Source organism: Etheostoma cragini, chromosome 22 (genome assembly GCF_013103735.1).
Source record: "Etheostoma cragini isolate CJK2018 chromosome 22, CSU_Ecrag_1.0, whole genome shotgun sequence".
Taxonomy (NCBI): domain Eukaryota; kingdom Metazoa; phylum Chordata; class Actinopteri; order Perciformes; family Percidae; genus Etheostoma; species Etheostoma cragini.
The window spans coordinates 8,002,512-8,010,375 of NC_048428.1; positions in this window are offsets into that span (position 1 = coordinate 8,002,512).

Below are 7,864 nucleotides of genomic sequence, written 5' to 3' on the forward strand. Positions count from 1 at the left end.
CAGAGTCTAGGTGAATAATTGAATCTGATTGGCTGCTAGTTGTAAATTAAAATGTAATATAGGACACTTACAAAGTATTGTGAGGGAAACGGTTGTCTGTTCCCCGTTCTACACTGGTGTGGGAAAATCTCATCATATTTTATTGAGAAGTGCTGCAAAAAGTTACACTACTCCTCTAATACTTTGTAGCTTAGCGATAATCTGCTGTTTGAAATAGCAAATAAACCTTTGATTTGGTTGCAAAATGCATGAAAATATAAATGAATGATCTTTAAAAAATATATTTGGCAAGTGACCATGGTATAAGTGGGTAATGCCCTTAGAGGTGTCTATTATGAACTATACTATGACATTTTAGGAATATTATGCTGTCACATTTTTATGCAATACTTACCTATGACATTTTATGGCATAATATACGTACTATGACTTTTTTTATGAAACAGTTATGGCATACTATACAATTGCTTTTTGATGACATTTTATTGTAACACTATGTAACTTTGTATGGCATTTTTTAGAGCATACCAAAAGACCTGACATTTTTATGCCATACTATGACTTTTTTATGCTGACATTTTTATGCCATACCATGTTTTTTATGACATGTATATGGCCTATTATCTGTACTAACATTTTTAGAGAATACTCTACTATGGGCAGGATGAACGACAGTTTCACGGATAATCATGTTGCCGCCGGATGTTCTGCCGGCTGTCCCTCGCATTGCAAAACTCAACCTTTGTTTCGGGAAACAACAACAAAGTTTGAAAACGTGGATTGTGCGTTCAGGGATTGATAAAAAACAATATGTTTAACAATACGGCATTTACTATCTAACTGGGATGTATGGGACCGACTGTGGCAGGATTACTGTAGACAAAGTAACGTTACACAGGGCGATACACTGGTTAAAGCAAATCACGTTTAAACATACATTCAGCTAATTGAAATGGTATTACGTTATTATATTGTGTGAACAGTTAACTTTATGTGATATTTTATGTATTACATATAACTATGCTTTCTTTTATCAGGGTGTAAAAACAAGTTCCTTTCTGAGCCCGGATCCAAGAGGCTAGAGTTCAGCGCCGCTAAGACTATTGTGATTGGTTTAAAGAAATGCAAATAACCAGAATGTTTTTTTCTCCTATCTTGTATTGTATGTGTGGAGGAGCCAGAACTTACTCCACAGAGCTGTGGAGATCTGGCAATACAAGACTAACTATACCATGACCTTTTATGGCCATTTTCTATGGCATACTACAAATTGACCTTTAATAGCACACTAATAACCATGTACATTTTTATGACATTTTTATGCAATACTTCACTCTGCCATTTGTATACCATACTAAACTATGACATTTAGGTGATATTTTTGACAAAGTGTTCAATGAATTTGTATGGCATATTTACATGGCAATTGCCTATAGGCTGCAAGAAATTTATGTTTGCACATGACCATTTCTTTAACATTGTTATGTATGTTACATATGGCTTTTTGGTAAAAAAAGTTTATGACAAACTTTTTACGGCACTTTTTATGATGGTTGTGTTACATTACTAGGACTTTTTTATAATTATAAAAACATATAAAAAACATAGTATGTCAAACAGAGGGTCATTAACAGATGAAAGAAATGTGTTGGCTGTCCTCCCTGGTAGACATCTCCAGCTGTGTGGCCTCTGCAGAGCCAAAAACCTTGTTCATGATTCTTTTTATTGAATTTTACAATGTACATAGATTAAAACGCACCAAGAAAAACCAACAGAAAACCACATTCCCACACCAAACATACCCAAACACCCTGCTGTCACTTTATAAATTAAGACTCTGGTTAATAGAGGAATGTGGTATGCAGAAATATTACAGTCTAAAAAATGCAACGCCGAATTCAATTCAAATTTATTGATCGTATCAAATCATAACAAGATTTATCTTGAGACATTTTTCAGATAGAGTAGGTCTAGACCACACTCTATAATTTACAACGACCCATCAATTCCAGTAATTCCCCCCAAGAGCAAGCATTTAGTACAACAGTGGCGTGGAATAACTCCCTATTAGGAAGAAACCTCGGGTGGTGAGGAGAACTTCCTTTCAGAGAGAAACCTCAGAAAGACCCAGGCTCTTGGTAGGTGGTGTCTTGCGGTGCCAGTTGGGGGTCTCAATAAATTCACAATAAAGGTAATGGAACTATGACTAGAAATAGTAGTTGTAGTAGTTCATGGTATAGAAGGGCCCTGCAGGGCGTTACAGGACATAGCGGGATGTAGCAGGGCACGGAGCAGGAACACGGCGACAGCTGCGACCAGGATTTAGGTGCCACACTAATCCAAGGAAAACTGCTGGGCAAAAAAACACAAGGACTCTGGGGAATAAGCTCCCTCGAGCTAAGTTAGTAACAAGCAATTCTGGGACATGGATGCACACAGATGGAGAGAGAGAGGAGAGAGGAGCTGTCAAAAGAAGTCCCCTGGCAGTCTAAAACTGTAACAGCATAATTAAGAGCTGGTGTAAGGAAAACCTGAGCCGCCGGTCTAGACAAAAGCTACAACTCCTCACTCCCTCACTATAAACTTTATCAAAGAGGAGAGTTCTGAGTTTACTCTTAGAGCTGTGACACACCATCCGATAATCGGCATTGGACAGTCTGGTAAGGCTGGTAACAGAAAACCTGCTCCTTACCAGGTTAGGTTCACAGGCTCAGTTACCATAGAAACAGTCTCTGAGGTTTTGTTATCTCTCTTTCTGAAACGGTATAGAGTTCACCCGCTCTCTCAGGTTTGAATAACCTACCTTTCTGCAACAAAAACCCCAGAGTTTCCCTCATCACAGGGTTCACTAACCTGCTTTCTGAAACAGACCCCTGGTTTAGGGATGTTGGAAGGAATCCTGATTTCAATTCAATTAAATTAAATTTCAATTCAATTTTATTTATAGTTCAATTCATAGCAAGAGTTATCTTGAGACACTTTACAGATAGAGGAGGTCTAGACCACACTCCTGAACACTATGGACTCATTACATTTCAGTGAGTACATAGCTGCCAAAATGGGGGTGAGTTGTGTACAGAATGCAACATGGAATTCACTTGGCAGACCATCCAGACCTGGCAATTTTCCAGTTCGTAGTGATGGCTAATGTTATTTTTTGTGATTGGTTTATCTAAATCAGAGACCTGGTCTGGGTACAAAGATGGAATGTGTAGATATTTATAAATTTCTTTGCACAACGTTAATATTGGAGGGGTAATCAGAGGTGTACATTTCACAATAATAATCTTGAAAGATACTTTTCATTTCTTTTTGGTCTGTAGTGACCAGGCCATTCTGGGACGATTCTTTACGTTCTGGAAACAGCCTGTATAAACTGTTTTCTTCTACTACAAGACTACATGACTATCCAAACCTGGACCACCAGACTAAAGAAGCGTTTCTTTCGGGAACATAAGCACCCTTAACACTCTTTGGATTACGCCCCACATGCAACCTTTTGACTGCATTTTAATGGAAAAAATATTGAATTGTGTTCAATAGTTACTACATTCTAGTGCAATATTACGTACAAACTGGAGCAATAATTACTCCAATTACTTAGTGGTTCAAAATGTCATTGCATTTATGTTCCTTATTATTTAGAACCTGTGTTATTGGTTTGTTGATAAAGACGTTTTGCTCTTGTGGTGTTTTCTTGTCTCTTTTTATTGCACTGAAAAGCTTTCCTTACTTTGTTATATTCTGAACAATGATATTGATGGCTTTCTATTTCTGTGCCATATAAATACCATAAATATAAAGAATGCCATTGAATTATCATCAAAAGACATAGTACAGAATAGAATGTTGAAATAAGTGAAAAAAGTGAAAAAACTCCATAACAAAGGATGTAGAAAAAGTTATAGAAAAGCCATAGTATAGTATGTTGAAAAAAGTGATGAAAAGCCATTGTAAAGTATGTCAAAATAAGTGATAGAAAAAAAAAGTATAGAATGTCAAAAAAGTTATGAAACAAGCCATAGTATAGTATGTCAAAAAAAGTGATAAAAAGCCATAGTATAGTGTATCTAAAAAAGTGATAGAAAACGCCATAGTATAGTATGTCAACGACGGCATAGTACAGAATGTTAAAAAAGAGATAAAAAGCCATAGTGTAGTATGTTGAAAAAAGTGATAAAAAGCCATAGTATAGTATGTCAAAAAACTTGTAGGGAAAACTAAATTATAGATTGTAAAAAAGTTATAAAGCAAGCCATAGTATTGTGTGTCTAAAAAAGGAACAAAAAAGCCATAGTATAGTATGTCAAAGATGGCATAGTACGGTATGTTGAAAAAAGTGATGAAAAAAATATGGTATAGTATGTTGAATAAAGTGATAAAACGCCATAGTACAGTATGTCGAAGATGGAATAGTACAAAAGGTCTGCAAAAAGTGATAAAAAAAAACTATGGTATAATATGTTAAAAAAAAGTGATAAAACAAGCAATAGCATAGTATGTTGAAAAGGTGATAAAGAAGCCATAGTATAGTGTGTCAAAAAAAGTAATAAAAAGCCATAGAGTAGTATTTTAAAGAAGGCATCGTATAAGGAAAAAAGTGATAAAAAAAGCCATGGTATAGCATGTTGTAAAAAGTGATAAAAAAGCCCTAGTATAGTATGTCAAAAAACTTGATAGAAAAAAAAGTAAAGAACGTCAAAAAAGTTATAAAACAAGCCATATTATAGCATGTCGAAAAAAAGTGATAAAAAAGCCATAGTGTAGTATGTCAATAAAAATGACAAAAAGTCAAGGTATAGTATGTCAAAGAAGGCATAGTATATGTTAAAAAAGAGATGAAAAAGCAATAGTGTAGTATGTTGAAAAAAGTGATGAAAAGTCATGGTATAGTATGTCAAAGAAGTTATAGTAAAGTATGTTAAAGAAAAAATGCTAAAGAAACCAAAGTACAGTATGTTGAAAAAAGTGATAAAAAAGCCGCAGTGTTGTATTTCCAAAATTGTGATAAAAAAGCAATAGTATAGTATATCAAAGACGGCATACTATAGCATGTTGAAAAAAGTTACAAAAAAGCCATAGTATAGTGTGTCACAGAGTTGTAGTGTAGTATGTTGAAAAAAGTGATTAAAAGCCATAGTATTGTATGTCCAAAATTAGAATAATAGAAAAGCAATTGTATAGTATGTTGAAGACGGCATAGTATATTATGTCGAAAAAAGTGACAAAAAAGGCCATAGTATAGCAGGTTGAAAAAAGCGCTTAAAAGCCATAGTATAGTGTGACAAAGATGGCACAGTACGGTATGTCGAAAAAAGCCATAGCATAGTAAGTTGAAAATGTGATAAAAGGTCATAGTATAATATGTTGAAAAAAGTGTTAAAAAGTCCTAGTCTAGTATGTCTTACAAAGTGATAAAAAAGACATAGTATAGTATGTTAAAGACGGCATAGTACGGTATGTTGAAAAACGTGGTAAAAAAAACTATAGTATAGTATGTCGAAAAAAGTGATAAATACCCCATGGTGTAGCATTAACAAAAAAATGATTAAAAGTCGTAATACAGTATGTCAAAGACGGCATAGTCCAGTATGTTAAAAAAAAGTGCTAATAAAACTATAGTATAGTATGTCAAAGACGGCGTAGTACAATATGTTGAAAATAGTGATGAAAAAGCCATAGTACAGCATGTTGAAAAACGTGATAGAAAAGCAATAGTACAGTATGTTGAAAACATGAGAGAACTGCAATAGTACAGCATGTTGAAAAAAGTGATAAAAAGCCATAGTATATTATGTCAAAGACGGCATAGTATAGTATGTCGAAAACGTGTTAGAACAGCAATAGTACAGTGTGTTGAAAAAAGTGATAAAAAAGCCATAGTATAGTATGTTGAAAAAAGTGATAAAAAGCCATAGTATTGTATGTCCAAAATTGTGATAGAAAAGCAATAGTATAGTATGTCAAAAACGGCATAGTATAGTATGTCAAAAAAAGTGATGAAAAGCCATAGTATTGTATGTCCAAAATTGTGATAGAAAAACAATAGTATAGTATGTCAAAGACGGCATAGTATAGTATGTTGAAAAAAGTGATTAAAAAGCCACAGTATAGTATGCCAAAGACGGCATCGTATAGTATTTTTTATAAACTATATTATAGTATGTTGAAAAAAGTGATAAAAAAGAAATAGTATAGTATGTCAAAGACGGCATAGTATAGTATGTCAAAAAAAGTGATGAATAAGCCATAGTATAGTATGTTGAAAGTGTGTTAGAACAGCAATAGTACTGTATGTTGAAAAAAATTCATAAAAAAGCTATAGTATAGTATGTTAAAAACGTGAGGGAACAGCAATAGTCTAGTATGTCTAACAAAGTGATAAAAAAAACATAGTATAGTATGTTAAAAACGTGAGGGAACAGCAATAGTATGGTATGTTGAAAAAATTGATAAAAAGCCGTAGTATTGTATGTCCAAAATTGTGATAGAAAAACAATAGTATAGTAGGTCAAAGACGGCATAGTATAGTATGTCGAAAAAAGTGATAAAAAGTCATACCATAGTATGTAGAAAAAAGTGAAAGAAGCCTTAGTATTTTATGTCCAAAATTGTGATAGAAAAGCCATAGTAGTGTCTGTCGAAGACGGCATAGTATAGCATGTTTAAAAAAGTTATAAAAAGCCATGCCATAGTATGTCGAAAAAAGTGATAAAAAAGCCATAGTATAGTATGTAAAAAAAAAAGATAAAAAAGCCATAGTATATTATGTAAAAGACGGCATAGTATAGTATGTCGAAAACGTGTTAGAACAGCAATAGTACAGTATGTTCAAAAAGTGATTAAAAAGCCATAGTATATTATGTTGAAAAAAGTGTTAAAAAAGCCATAGTATTCTATGTTGAAAAAAGCGACAAAAAGCTATAGTTTTGTATCTCCAAAATTGTGATAGAAAAGCAATGGTATAGTAGGGGCAAAGACGACATAGTATAGTATGTCAAAAAAAGTGACAAGAAAGCCACGGTATATCATGTTGAAAAAAGCGCTAAAAAGCCATAGTACAGTATGTTAAAAAAGTGCTAAAAAAACTATAGTATAGTATGTTGAAAAAAGTGACAAAAAGCCATTGTATAGTGTGACAAAGACGGCACAGAACGGTATGCTGAAAAAAGTGATAAAAAAGCCATAGCACAGTATGTTGAAAATGTGATGAAAGGTCATATTATAATATGTTAAAAAAGGTGTTAAAAAGCCATAGTCTAGTATGTCTAACAAAGTGATAAAAAAGACATAGTATAGTATGTTAAAGACGGCAAAGTACGGCATGTTGAAAAATGTGATTAAAAAAAACATAGTATAGTATGTCGAAAAAAGTGATGAAAACGCCATTGTGTAGCATTTAAAAAAAAGTGATAAAAAGCCATAGAATAGTATGTCAAAGACGGCGTTGTACAGTATGTTGAAAAAAGTGGTAAAAAAGCCATAGTATAGTATGTTGAAAACGTGATGGAACAGCAATAGTATAGTATGTTGAAAAAAGTGATAAAAAGCCATAGTATTGTATGTCCAAAATTGTGATCGAAAAACAATAGTTTAGTATGTCGAAGACGGCATAGTATAGTATATCAAAAAAAGGAATGTAAAAGCCATAGTATATTATGTCAAAGACGGCATAGTATAGTATGTCAAAAACGTGTTAGAACAGCAATAGTTCAGTGTGGTGAAAAAAGTGATAAAAAAGCCATAGTATAGTATGTTGAAAAAAGTGATAAAAAGCCATAGTATAGTATGTCCAAAATTGTGATAGAAAAGCAATAGTATAGTATGTCAAAGACGGCATAGTATAGTATGTCGAAAAAAGTGA